A 14,579-nucleotide genomic window follows, 5' to 3' on the forward strand; every position below is an offset into this window, starting at 1 on the left:
ACCCGGTGCCGAAACGGATCTTTATGGCACATTTAGCTGCCGTAACAGCCTACTGATTTCAGGAACTATTCTGATTTTCTAAGGCAGAGGTCACAGGTATGTATTTCATTTAATGCAGGGAAAACCAGAGGTCGATTTATGTATCTGTGGGTGTGCCTACACATTCATTAATGTACTCCCTTCACTTGAAGATGGGTGTTTGTACTCAAAAGCTTGCAAAGAAGAATTTTTCCAAGTATTTGAGTTGTTTTAATAAAAGATAACACATTTACACAAAGACCCTTGTCTGCCTATGTCCTTAGATCAAAACAGCTACAACCAGCACCCTGTCATTATGGCGCATTTAGTATCTGTAATGACAGGTGCTCAATGTGCTGTAACCCATGCTACTGCGCATTAGCGCAAGCAAATATCTTTGTGATGTTAATGTGCGGTAAATTAAATCTACTGCGCATTAGCACATCAACACCGTTTTTCCTGCCACACTCGCGCAGTAGAATTAGTCGCTGTGCTCCAAGCGCTGTGTGAATTAGGAGCCAGGTGAGGGGACAGACACTCTTCTGGCCTGGCACTGCCACGCTGGGACCCGCAGTGAGATGCACGAAGATCCTCAGGGCTGACGAGGCCCCCCCCACTGCCCTATGGTTCTGGGGCTGACACCGGCTCTCCCTAGCCCCGCCCCAGGGTTAGCCCCGCCCTTTGATTTGCATAACCCCGCCCCCGGCCGTTCCCCGCACGGAAGTTGTCAGCTGGTGCGCGCGAGGCACCCCTCCCCCACCCCGCGTGTCATGCCGCCGGGGGGCGGGGCTGGCCGCCCTCATGGCCGGGGGTTGGGGGAGGAGCTGCAGCCTTGCTGCTGCTGCTGCTGTTGCTGCCGCCGGTGCCGGCGCGGGTGGTTGAGGCGGAGCGAGGGCGGCGCCGGGCTTCACATGCTGGGCGCTCTGCCGGGTCCCCTCGCTGCAGCCTCCGCCGCGGGCCCCGCCCCGTGTGCCCGCAGCCACGGCCGGGCCGGGCGCTGCGCCCCGGCCGCTCTCGGCCCCGGGCAAGGGAAAGCTGAAGCGCCCGCCGGAGCCCCCGGGGAGCGGCGCGGCTTTAGCTTTAACTTTCGCTTGCCGCGGGGGGAAGGAGCCACAGCGGCTGACGTGGTAAATACTGGCCCCCTTGGAACGAGCTGTAGTCGATGCCTCTGTGTGGACCGGGCGCCGGGCCCTGCGGGGCAGGGCGGGGCCTGTCCATGAAGTCGGGGGCAGCCCCGCTGGGGGCTGCACATGCCCACGAGCCCCCCGGCTCTGCCGCCGCTCAGCTGGCCGCTGCAGCTGGGTCCCGGGCTGACATGCCAGGCGCCTTGCGGTCTGGAGCCAGCCTGCCGGGTGCCCTGTGGTCCAGGTCTGGCTGGAGGGCCAGGGAGGGTTGGCATGCTGCGTGTCCCTAGTCCAGCTGTGATCAGATCACCTCTTGTCTATAAGGCCTTGTTTATGTGGGACACTTCTAGTTGTTAGCTTGATACTTTTGTTCCAGAATAACAGTCTTGCGGTTTTTTTCTTTCCCTGTCTAGCTTAACATTCTTCAATTAAAGATCAGCCTGTCCACATAAGGAGTTATCCTGGTATCATTGTGTAAGTTTAATTTCTCATTTTGCTTATTCTGAAATGTGAAATTATTAATTATCCTCTCCTGGGTCAGGCAAACCCTGTGTTTTTCCAGGACCGGGGCCTAAAAGTTCAAGAAAACACAAGATCTCTGCATGGGGCAGTTCATTTCATTGAAAACAAAACTCGCAGTCCTTTGTCTTGATATTTTTTTTCCCCCTGGCTGACCTTAACATGGGCGTGGATCGCTATCCAAGCCAAGTTGTTTTCACTTCTGGTTTCCTTCAGAGCTCTGGGAACTGACCAACAAGGGTTGCAGTTGTAGTTTGATTTTTGACCTCTGTCCTTTGGTGGTGGTGGAGTACAATGTAACTGTACCTAGCTTCTATTTTAACCTTCCTCTTATTCAATAATTCAATAATTTGCATACGTGTCACAAAGAAGAAATATTATTTATTGTATAAAAGGTAGCTAGCTTTGACACTGCTGGATGACTTGTGGCATGTTTAAAATTCTTGATTACACTCTTTACTTTCCAGATGTTCCATTGTAATATGGGATTAGTACTAGCCTGTGTATATGAATTATATTCTCATTTTTTACCCCGCTTTGTCTAATTCTTTATACTTTGCCTATTTCCTTATGGTTCATCTAGATTGTTCCCTGCTTTGGTATTTCTTATTTCTGTAACATTGGCAGAATGTTCCAGGATCTCGCTTTAAAGGCCTCTCTGGATTTTTTTTGAAGTAAAAGTTCTTGTTCTCTTTGCGTTTTATTTAATTGCAGGGCCTTTGGGACTGCTGTAGTGTTGACCTGTCGTGTAACTGAGCAGAATTTAGAAATCTTTCAGTTCCTCAGATTGTGAGGTCAGGCTATTTTTACAGAAAAGCAAGAGAAAGGAGCCCATTTATCCTCTTGGAGATTGTGTTCAGTGTGTTGTTTTGTTGAGGTCCTGGCTTCTGGTTTTAGTAAGAGTATGCCAAGCCTGCTGTCCTATAGCAGTACTTAGACAACATGCAGGTTACAGTTGGCAGTTTTCGTTTGTGGGACAGTGTTTGAACTATAAGGCTGGGATATAGAAGAGGGGACTGTATTTATAGAAATACATTCATCATTGCTTGTTAGATGTAGTTAGAGACTTGTTTCAGTCCTGCAAATAACCTCCATGTTTTTCACTATGGCCGATGTCACCCGTTTAACTTGATACAGACTCTAAGTGCTGCTAAAATTCACAAAAATGCCTGGTTAAACAGTTTAGTATGCATAAAGTGCCATCATGGCATTGGAAAGTTGTTCCCTTTCAAGTGAGGATTACCAGTACAGCTACAACCTGGAAACCTGACTAAATGTAAGGTGTAACTTCACAGTTAGACCATACAAATGGCACTTAAAACATGAGCATCCTCACGTTAAAGCTCATTAACTCATGCTAAATGTCTTCTGAGTGTCTGTTATGCCACTTTAGGTTAGTGTTAACTCTACGACTTCTTACCAAGCTCACATTAGGGTAACTGCAGTTATAGAATCATAGAAAATCATAAAAAAATTTAGGGTTGGAAGGTTACCTAGTCCATTGCCATACTCAAAGCAGGATCATCCCAGCCAAGGCTTAGTCTAGCTAGGTCTTAAAAATCTCCAAGGATGGAGATTCTACAACCTTTCTGGGTAACATGTTCCTGTGCTTCACTGCACTCCTAGTGAGAAAGTTCTTCCTAATATCTAATCTAAACTTCCCTTACTGCAACTTGGAACTGTAGTTCATTGGTCATCTGCCACCACTGAGAAGAGTCTAGCTCCATCATCTTTGGGACCCCACTTTAGGTAGTTGAAGGCTGTTATTAAATCCCCCCTCTCAATTGTCTCTTCTGCAGACTAAATAGGCCCAGTTCGCTCAGCCTCTCCTCCTAAGTCATGTGCCCCAGCCCCATAACCATTTTTTTTTTGTCCTCTCCTGGACTGTCTCTTATTATGTCCACATCCTTTCTGTGGAGGGGCCCAAAACTGAACACAGTACTCCAGATGTGGCCTCACCAGTACTGAATAGAAGGGAACAATCACTTCCGTTGATCTGCTTGTAGTGCTACTAATGCAGCCCAGAATGCTGTTAGCTGCCTTCTCAACAAATGCACACTGTTGTTTCGTGTTCAGCTTATTGTCCACTGTAACCCCCAGGTCCTTTTCTGCACAGGTGTTGCTGATGGCATTTGGTCCCGAGCCTGTACCGGTACATGGGACTGTTCTGTCCTAGGTGCAGGGCTTTGCACTTGTCCTTATTTGAACCTCATGAGATTTCAGATTTGCTATTTACCTCAGCCTCTCTGAATCCTATTCCCACCCCCCCAGCTTGTTGTCATCAGCACACTAGCTGATGGTACATGCCATCCCATCTTCCAGGTCATTGATGAAGATAATGAAAAGGTCTGCTCCACAGAGATAAAATGAGCAATTTTTGGCCTTCCAGTAACCCAGGGTGCACCACTTCCAGCCCCAGCCTGCCTCCTGCTCCGTGGACAAACTTTTCACTGTCCTGAATGCCCAGGGGTTGTGTCCTGCCTGGGTTGTAGCAGGCAGTGCCCTGTAAGGACTCTGAGAGGGGTTACAGCAGTGGGGACATGGAGCTGAGAAGCAAGAGGCATAGAGGCTGTGGCTTCCACTGATGGGAAGAGGCTTTGTTGAAGAGAGCCCTCCACTGACCCCTGCTGATGTGATTCCCTTCCCCCCCCCCCCCAACTTTACCAGAGAGGCCTGTGCCTTTCACTGTCTTGGAGCTAGGCAAAAGCCAAAGAAAAATTCAATTAACCTTGGTTACGTGAGGTTAATTTAAATTTTTCTATGTGGCCTGGCTTGCTTTCCCTCAAACACCCTCAGCTCTCCTCTGGCCAGGTGGTTTAAGAGGTGGTGTGGCTTCCCTCTACACCCCCCCCCCATTCCAATCTTGAGGCTTGGGGGCAGAGGAGGGAAGAAAAGCTTTGCTACCAGAAGGAAGCTCCTGGAGTTTAGCATGGCAGCAGTACAGAACACGGAAGCATAGAGCCCTCTCTGGGGAAGGTGGGCCTGAGATCACGTTATGGTGCTGGTGGAGGGCTTGCAGAACAGTCTTCTTCCACTACCCACCACCCCCAGGTGGGAATGCAGGGGGCCTACAAAGGTAAGCCACAACCCCCACACTTCTCTGCCTCCCAGGTACATGCTCCTGTTGCAACCCCCACCTTTCCTTCCACCCTCCTCCCCCCAATCCCTTAGCAAGGATAGAGCCTGGGTTTCTGGCTCCTAGCCGTATCCCTGCTTGCCAGCCCTCTAGGCCAGTGGTTCTCAACCGTTTTTGGACCAAGACCCATTTGTAAATATTGATGGCCAGTCCTGACCCAGTCCCCCCTGTCTGTCCCCCTACAACCTGTTGCCTGCAGACCCCAGCTCTCCAGTGTGGGGAAGCATGAGGCATGGGTAGTGGGGCTGTGGGATGGGGGGCGGGTATGGGACAGCAGGAGCTGCAAGCAGCCTTTTGCAAGTTGGAACTCTGCCAGCTTGCAAGGGAAAAGCTATGGTTTTTCTCCTTTAAGGAAGAATCCATTTTAAAGTTTCCTTGTGACCCTTTCATATGTTCTTTTGACCAGAGATGACCCGAACAGGGTGCAGGACCCAGGGCAAACCAGCCTCTCAGACATGAAGCCGGCAGTGCATTCGGCAGCAGGTGCCATGCAGCCAGATGTGAAGCTGGCAGCAACGCATAGTTGTTTCAGCTGCTCCACCCAGCTCCGGGGCCCAGGGCAGTTGCTCCAATTTGCCCCTGGAACAGAGATCCACTCCCCTCATGCCCCTGTTCATGGAACCAGCGCCTGGCACTGGGATATGCTGGGAGCAGATTGTGGCTCTGTCTCAAGCCTAGCCTAGCTCTGTTACTGCCTCACGATCCCAATCCCTGGCCCTGCCTGCCCATCCTGCTTCCAGATGCTGCTCCCCACCTGAGGCTGTATCTCATCTGCCTAGTCATGTGGTCTACCCGCGCGGGTCCCAGCTAGTCTCCCTGGAGCCTCTGCTAGCCTGATCTGTCAGGAGCCCCCAGTAATGGGTGCAGGTGGACAGGCTGGGGTGCCTGGGCAGCAGGGCTGTAGCTGGCAGCAGCAGCCAGAAGGAGCCACCACGGGCTTCCGGGAAAGAGAGTCCAGCCACTGTGTTGCACGAGTCCTGCTGTACGCCTAGGGGCACCAGGACCAGCTGCGCATGCCACAGCTCAGGATGCCCCCCGTGCTTGGGCTATTTAGGGCCAAAGGACCCACTGTGGGTTGGACAAAATGCCTTGGTGGGCCAGATCTGACCCTCAGGCTGTGATTTGCCCACCTCTGCTTTAATATGTCACAACGTTTCAGTGCTTTGCAACTGTTTCACTTGAGTAATTTAAATCATAGCGCCACTGTTGATCACTTGCAATTCTGTTAACTTGAGGTGTTTAAGTGTTTTTAACATCTGAATCTGTGGTATAATGATAACAGAGGGAATGTTGATATGGACTTCAGTGGGAACATAATTAGACTGCTAATGGAAATGATGTTTACAGGTTGAGCATGTTTATACCAGAAAACCGTTTTTAAGAATGCATTTTAATTTGTAAACTGTCAGAAAAATGTTGACATATATTTCATACTCTTAGAAACACTGTCTTAGGATACTATATGATGTGACAAGTACCAAATTAATATTAGCACAATTTAAATTTAGGCATAATTGCAAATGATAGACTGTATTTTACAAAGTATTAAATAAAAAAAAAGCTCGCTTTAAAAAAAAAAGCGTTTGTAGTTCTAGAACTAATCAATGTGACTTATTTAATCCCAGTTGTATATTTTAACTTTAAAATGATAGGTCATTTCTATATTGTGCACATATAAAACTCAGTCCTGCAAGTTATTTTTGAGAACATAGGACTGTAACAGGCCTCTTGTGTCACTGAGTCTGATCTTCTGTTTTTGCAGGCAACTACATCGTATAACTTATTTCATGAGCTAGTCCTAAAACTGGGTAAGGGTTTATCCCTATTACTGCTGGAAAGCTGTTTCGGAGCCTTACTCCTCTGATCATTAGAAATCTACTTCTAGCTTCCGGCCTATATTTATTCATAGACATTTTGTACCTATAGTTTTCTGTAATGGTAGTGTCCTTATCTTAAAAAGATTTCTTCCATTTTCAGATTTCCTCCCCGACCACACACATTTTTACACAGCAGTCATATTCCCTCTACACATTCATTTTAGTAAGCCAGTCAAGCCAACTTCTTTGTTAATCATGCTACTAATGAAGAGTCTTCTAAGGCAGGGGTTGGCAACATTTCTGGCAGTTGGTTGTAATGACCCAGCTTGGGTCTGAAGTGGGCCAACACTAGGGCCCAACTGCTTCCTGCACCTCTCCCTGCCACGCACCTGTGGCACAGCACAGGTAAAGTTCCCCCTGTGGCAAAGTCTACAGCACCTGGCTGTGGCATGGCATGAGCAGAACTCACCTTTGCTAAAGGCCCTAGCACCCAGCTGTAGCATAATTTGGTCAGAGCCTCTCATAATCAAATGGTGCCAAAGCCACAGCTTTGTAGGTTGGATCCAAAGACTCTGTAGGCCACAGGTTGCTGAACCTTGTGCTAAGAGACAATTTTCTTTCCTTTTATCATCCTAGTAGTGTTTCCATTAACCTGTTCCAGCTTAGATAACCTTTTTTTTAAACATGGATATCCAGAATTGTATTCAGTATTTGAGATGATGTCTCACCAATGCCTTGTAAATGTCGTTATCTCTTTTGGAAATAGCTGTCCTGGTCCATCCTATAATTGCATTTTAGCTCTTTCAGGGCTGTCTCACATTGTTGTAGTTACTGTTATCCTACAATACCAAGGTTGTTCTACTACCCTGATACTGCTATCTGATTAATACCCAAGCTTATTGTAGAAATTCTTGTTCTATAAGTGAAAGCACTTTCACTTTACACTACTAAATTTCACAACACTTCTGCTATTCCAATAATCAAGATAATTTATTTCTTCTTGTATAATATTATGGTTCTTGTCTAGACTGATGGTGCCTCAAGTTTGTGGTTAACAAATTTCATGATCACGCTTCTACTTTGTGTCAAAGCCCTGCATGAAAATATTAAATAAAATTATTCTTGAGATTGAATTCTCATGGCTAATTAACTTCTCCCACTTGACTATTCATATTTCAGTGCGACTGTAGCTGTATTCTGTGTAGTCCCTTACCTGTCTTGCAGCTCTCCTACATAGAGGTGTAACTTTAAATTTCGTTGCCCTTGCTGGCACAGGGTGTGGGAGGGTAGTGAGCACTTTCCTTCTCATACAGGGGCTGTGGCAGTGGCAAGGGCTGCTGTTCCCTTTATGTATGCTCCCCCAAAATGGGCTGCTGAAGCAGTGTAGGCTCCTTGCATACTGCATTCTGGTGCCCCCTCTGAATTGGCACCTGGGGGTGATGCCCTAGTTAACTCCTGCCCCCCCCCGCCTCAAGTTATGCTACTGAGTCTATAATCTCCATCTTCTTGAGTTTAACTAATAATTTCCTAGCACTGTATAGCACTGTATCAGCTGGTTCACTAAAGTACAGGAAACCCTTGGTATTTGTGGGTTCAGCATTTGTGGTTTCAAATATTTGCAAATGCTGAACCCACATTTTAAATGCACTTTAAACACTTACCGGAGCTCTTTGGGATCTCCATGCTTGCTGCCAGGCCCCCACCGGAGCCATTTCCTATTCACAGATTTCGCCATTTGTGGGGATCATGGGAACGTATCCCCTGAAAATGGAAAGGGTCGCTTGTAGAGATGTATTAGATCTACCACATGTAACATTTAATTTGTCTAGAAAATCAGTTCTTATCTAAGAGAACTGTTGCGTTAGTCTACCCTTTGTGAATTCTTGTTACATTTTCTGCTTACATCTGTCTCTCTGATTAGTCTTTCCTTTGAAGTTTCTTCTAAATTCTTGCATGGAATTAAAATCAGAAGAATGATCCTGTAGCCATCTGCATCATTCATCCCCCTTAACAATATGTACAGTTTTTGCCATTCTCCTTTCATATGATCCCACCCTTATTCCTTCTTCCCATATTCCCCATAGGGTCACTTATAATAGGTTTCTCTGTTATATCTTTTTTTTTAAGGTAGTTATACTCCCAATTTGTTCTGAAGCTGTTTACTACAAGAATTTTTCTTGCTTGGAATGCAACTTCCAGATAGTTTTTGCACCTTCCATTTTGATGAAATTCAAAGCTGCTTTTGCATTTAGTCCTGGAGTTTTTCAGACCAGTTGATTTCACTAGCTAGTTCACTTTCTTTCTCATGGCTTGCCCTCTTGAAATGGAAAACCATTGTTATAGACCTGCTTTCTTGTTTCTCTTTCATTTAATTAAAAAAATCAGCTTGTGGGTATTTAATCCAAGATTATTTTCTACTTGGAGCTCTTCCACTAAAGTCATTTTTGCTTACCAAGTTAAGGGTAGTATCCTGTCATGTGAATGGAGAATGTACTTTTAAGAAGTGGGGGTGAATGATGCAGGTGGCTACAGAGTCATTCATCTGATTTCAACTCTTAAATGCTACCACTGCTTATTCCTTTGATATCTGGTAAAGAAATTGGTCGAGTATTACATCCAATATTAAGTGAGCCCTACCTCTTTTTAGCATTATTTGTACTGGAGGTGTCAAACTCAGATGAGTTAGTGGGCTTAGTGGTGCTCAACTTCTCAGCTGGCCAAGCGAATAGTATGGGAGCAATTTGTGGGCCAGATCCTGTATTAGGCCCAGATCAGGCCTTGCATCTCCCAGGCCCCTTGAGTCTGGATCAGGCTCCATGTCGTCTCATCCCATGCCTGGGCACCTAGATTCAGTTCTGTGTCATCCCAACCCTCTTGCACAATATAACATACAGTGCCTTGCTCTTGGGCCCCCATGGTCCTCTCAGTTCTGGAAAATTGGCAGTGGAGAAGTAGCAATGAATGTTTGTTAACCAATCTCCTGCAGCCAAATTTTCAGGTCTGTTGGGAGCCTGGCAGGTTGAATGACACTGCTGCTTGGCTGTGGATGGGTTGGATCAGCAAAGCCAACGCAGGGGAGATTTATGCCATTGCTTGATTTCCTGCTGCAGATTCACATGCTGAATGATGATCAAAAACTGGAAATTTGGCAGCAGGTGAGGACAGGAATATATTAATCCTTTAGGTGCTGGATGCAATAGCACAGTGGCTCTAGGACATGGTACAAGAATCACTGCAGGTCAGATCTGGAAGTGAGTTGTCTGACCAAAGAATTTTTGTGGGCCAGATGACCTATCTCTGCAAGCTGAATGAGGCTGTTTGACACCCCTATATTATATTGTGTAACTTCCCATATATAGGGGAAGCTAATGCCTCTCAGTGATAGTTTTGGCTCGTATTTATTAGTAGTCTCTTCATGTGCAAGTCTGACCCTGGGGATCTGTAGCAAATTCTTAGTACTACTATGTTAGAGGTGCACAACTCATGCACCTACAAATTATGTTTTCTGATGAGGGGTTGTCTTGATGCTTGCTCAGTCTGGCCAAACACCGAGTTTCTGGACCACAGGTATTATCTTGGTGGTTTGCACATGGCCCATAGGTCAGGGGTGCCCAGTATGTGGCCCAAGTAGTACCTCCTTTCCCACAGTGTTTGATGCAAATAAATTCTGCTAATACCTGTGCTGCCCCTTATTTTTTATAGTCTGTCATATCATAAATCTATAATTCTATGCCCTCACTTTAACTTTATTTCTAATTATCTTCAGTAGTAGGTATTCCTTTCCATAGCTGTGTTCCAGTCATTATTGCTATTCCTCTGTTTCTGTTATGCCTGTTGAGATGGAATCTCATTACAATGAAGCCTGTTTTAACAAAAATTCTGTTGTAACAAAAATACTTGCAAGACCTGGCTCCTGACTTAGAGTAAATAGTGCCAGGTGGATCTTGGTAGAATAAATTTTGCTACTATAAAAATTATACTTACCTGGCTCACCAAGGGATTTTATCTGACCCCCAACAGGTTCCTTGGCCCCTCCCAGCCCAGGCACGGGGGGCAGCCTGGGCTGTGGCACATGCAGCCTGTCTTGCCACTCCCAGACGTGCAGCGGGGCTGTGGCAGTGCAGTGGCTAGACTCCGCTTTTTGGTAGTGGCAGCTCCTTCCGCTGCTGCTGCTAGACCCATCCCCACTGCCCGGGCATTCCAGCTCATCCACCCTGCATCTATCACCAGGGGAGCCAGATGGAGTGGGTGGGAAGGTGGGGTCTCCATGGAGACTGGCCCAGCACCTGTGTGGGTAGGTCGCATTTTGCTTGGCAGATGGGATGCAGCTGCAGGCATGTGGGATCCACTCGCCACACATGCCTGTGATGGGTGCTGGTTCCGTGGACAAGGGCATGGTAGGAGTGGATTGTGGCTCTGCCCCGGCCCTACACTGTCACTGCCCCAAGATCCTCCCCCTGATCCTGCTCCTGGATGCCACTCCCTGCCCACCTGCGGCCCCATCTCAACTGCCTGACCAAGTGTGCCCTGCCTACACAGGTCCCAAGCTAGTCTCCATAGAGACTCTAGGGTCTGGAATGGAAGGGTGGTGACAGTGTGGGGCTGGGCCCCTGGGACAGAGCCATTTAGGGAGTTTTGGTGAGCTGTTTTGGGAGGGGGTGCTGACCCAGCCCACAACAGCTCACCAAAACTTCCTAAATAATTACCCATCCCTGTCCTAGTAGCTCAAATAAAATGTTAGCTTCTTGCTTTCTATATGCAAACTTGCATAGTGCTAGTAGTGCTGCTTTGATTTGTTTTGCATTGTATTATATATTATAAGTGATATTATCGTGGGGTAGCTGGTGCATGATGTAAATCCCTTCTGTTTACTCACTGTATCTTGTGTTTCCAAACTCATTTGCTGTGTGGTAACTGAATATGAATAACAATGTGCTCTTTTTGCAAAAAACCCCCCCCAAAAAACAAACCTAGCAGCATACTGGGTTGGATTAACAGGAGCATCATTTGCAAATCAAGACAAATAATCTTTCCACTCTACAACACTAGTAAAGCCTCATTTGGAGAACCGTGTCCAGTTTTTGTTTTTGCCATGTGGGACCAATGTGGATTGATTAGAAAGAGGTCTGCAGGGCACAAAAAATCATTAGAAGCCTGGAAAACTTGACATGAGGAAAGGCTGAAAGAAGCAGGATTATCTAGTCTGTAGAAGAGAAGACTGAGAGGGGATTTGATACCAGTTTTCAGATACCTGAAGGGTGACTAATGAAGAGGATGGAGGGATTATTGTCTGTGGCCACAGAACAGAGCTAGAAGCAGTAGTCTCAAAATGCAGCAAAGGAAATTTAGACCGGAAATTAAGTAAAACTTTCTGACTATGAATGTGGTTAAAGATTGAAACGGGCTACGTGGGGAAGTTGTGGAATCTCCATTCGTTCCTTGAAGATTTTCAGACAGACACTTGACTACGATGGTGATCTTGCCTTGAACGGGCCAGGAATAGATTATTTTCTGAGGTCCCTTCAAGACCTACTGTCCCAAGACCCTGTGAACTGTTTGTGTGAAATTTTACATCATAAAATTTGGGCTAAGTTTGCCTAGCATAGCTTTCACTTCCCAGAAGTAAGTATTGACCCAAACAGTTGGGGGAATGAAAATCATCCACATCTTTTCCATTATAAGAAGTGTGTTGTAAGCATACTTGTATCCAGAGATTCATGTTATCCTTTTAAAATTGGAAATGCTATCCCAGGGTGGTTGAAAGCTTTTTAAATGTTGAAAAGTTAAGGAAATGGCAAATAAAAGCAATGAGAGTACTCAAGTATACGAGTAACTTAATCGGGTGTGTCTGTGGAAGACTTGTCTATAATGTATTACATAAAGGAAACTGGATTTGTTTTCAACGCACAAGCAAACTGGAGAAAGGTTTTAACCTATTATTTTCACTTAGAGAGAGCTTAGGTTTTACTTTTTACAACCATAAGCACTGCATTCAAACAGTAGGATGAGTTTGGGTTTGTTTTTTTTAAATTGTTGCTTAGTTATTACACCATTGCTGGAAGCAAGATAACAGACAGAATGGACTAATTCAGGGGCTGGTGACCTATGGCCTGCAGGCTGGACCCAGCCTGCCAAGTCATCAGATTCGGTCCATGAAATGTGAATGTCTGGTGATTTGGAGTGTCTGTAGAGCTTCCTTGAGTGGTGTGGACATCATGGCAAGGAAAGCAGTGACACTGGGGGTGAAGTGGGGAGAAGAGGGAGGGAAAGAGTAAGCAGTGGCAGTGTTACTGGCCTGTTGGAATTGGTGGACTGCCTTTGGAGCTAACTCCATTAAAGCGACCCACTGCTTTAAAAAGTTGCCCATACCTGGACTAATGGGTTCAAGTATTGTAGGTTCAGTATATTAAGAACTTGTGCTCATAATACAGAATTGTGGTATTCATTGTGCAGAGCTGGGAGCAGCCATGGCGGGGGTTGCTGCCGCTTGCCAGCCGCTGCCCAACGTGGACACTGACGACTGCCTGCCTGAGTACTGCCCGCTGCTCAGCCCCGACGTGCTGCAGAGCAGAGTTGCTCTCATCACCGGGGGCGGCTCTGGAATTGGGTTCCGGACTGCAGAAATCTTCACGAGGCATAGCTGCCAAACAATCGTTGCCAGCAGAAGACTGGAGAAAGTCACTGAGGCAGCTAAGAAGCTGACAGCTGCTACGGGTCAGCGATGCCTGCCTCTTTCTCTAGATGTGAGACAGCCCCAAACAATTATAGCAGCTGTGGATGAGGCTCTGAAAGAATTTGAATGAATCGACATCCTCATTAATAATGCTGCAGGAAACTTCCTGTGTCCAGTCAATGCATTGTCCTTCAATGCCTATAAGACAGTGATGGATATAGACACCCTTGGCACCTTCAATGTCTCCAAAGTGCTATATGAGAAATGCTTGAGGGACCATGGTGGGGTTATTATTAACATCACGGCAACCCTGGGTTACAGGGGGCAGGGTTTCCAGGTGCATGCTGGGACTGCCAAGGCGGCTATAGATGCGATGACCAGGCACCTGGCAGTGGAGTGGGGGACCAGCAACATCCAGGTCAACAGCCTGGCCCCCGGCCCCATTTCAGGCACTGAGGGATATCAGCAGCTTGGTGGCAAACACGCCGAAGCTAGCAGCGGCTTCAATCCCTCTCCAGCAGGCAGGAAACAAGACAGAGATTGCCCGTAGTGCGCTGTGCTTGGCAAGCCCATTGGCATCCTATGTGACTGGCATGACCATGGTGGTAGATGGAGGGAGCTGGCTGACATTAGCAAATGACTTTCCTGCACTGTTGGGTACTGCTTCATAGTCTGCTAAGCTCTAGACCTTTGGGCCACAGAAGCTAACAAAGATAAATGGTGGACAGCCAACTGACAGGTGTGACTAACAAACAAGTAGAGCCTGGGAACATATCCATTTCTGTGAGGCATGACAGCAGAGGAGACAGCCATGATCATCTGTCAACCTTTGGGTTGACCTAGCTGGGCAGTGATTTAAATTGTCAGCTGGGAAAGGGGAGTGGGGGAACAGAACTAATAAAGTGGGGAACAGTGCCATTCCAGGCCAGCTGGATCCAGACTTCCTCCCCAGGTTTAATTCTCTGATTTGCATGGGATGGTTTGGACAAGGATGATCATACCTTGAGCAGTGGCCTGGACTAGATGACCTCCAGAGGTCCCTTCCAGCCCTACATTTCTGTGATATATCAGACATATTTGTGAATTAAGTTTAAGCTAATGTTGGATAATTGCCTCTTCTTATCCCCAGAATAATTGTTAAAACTAGTTTTACAGAGTGGCAACCAACCCGAGTGAACACAGAAATCATTTCTACAAGTTTTAATTGGCATACAAGTTAAGAATTACTCTGTGGGCCAAACTAGACATTCAGGTAAAGGTGTGATAGGATCTGATGTGTGATCCACACAATC

The 14,579-nt window shown here is 46.6% G+C and overlaps 1 protein-coding gene and 1 pseudogene across 3 annotated transcripts in view; both read left to right on the plus strand.

Moving 5' to 3' along the window:
- The first annotated feature begins 795 nt into the window (after nucleotides 1–795).
- Nucleotides 796–14,579, plus strand: part of KLHL5 (kelch like family member 5) — a 142,917-nt gene continuing 129,133 nt past the window's right edge. Inside the window, exons 1-2 of one of the 3 annotated variants that reach the window (XM_090035763.1) lie at nucleotides 796–1,145; nucleotides 1,556–1,616. The gene's annotated coding sequence lies outside the window, so the exon portion shown is untranslated. The remainder of the gene's footprint in view (nucleotides 1,146–1,555; nucleotides 1,617–14,579) is intronic. The other 2 variants (XM_090035765.1, XM_090035764.1) reach the window with 2 other exon arrangements.
- On the plus strand, nucleotides 13,082–14,167 carry LOC149870197 (peroxisomal 2,4-dienoyl-CoA reductase [(3E)-enoyl-CoA-producing] pseudogene; annotated as a pseudogene).

Source organism: Crocodylus siamensis, chromosome 2 (assembly GCF_052110815.1).
Source record: "Crocodylus siamensis isolate JL-2025a chromosome 2, ASM5211081v1, whole genome shotgun sequence".
In the NCBI taxonomy this organism is placed as follows: Eukaryota; Metazoa; Chordata; order Crocodylia; family Crocodylidae; genus Crocodylus; species Crocodylus siamensis.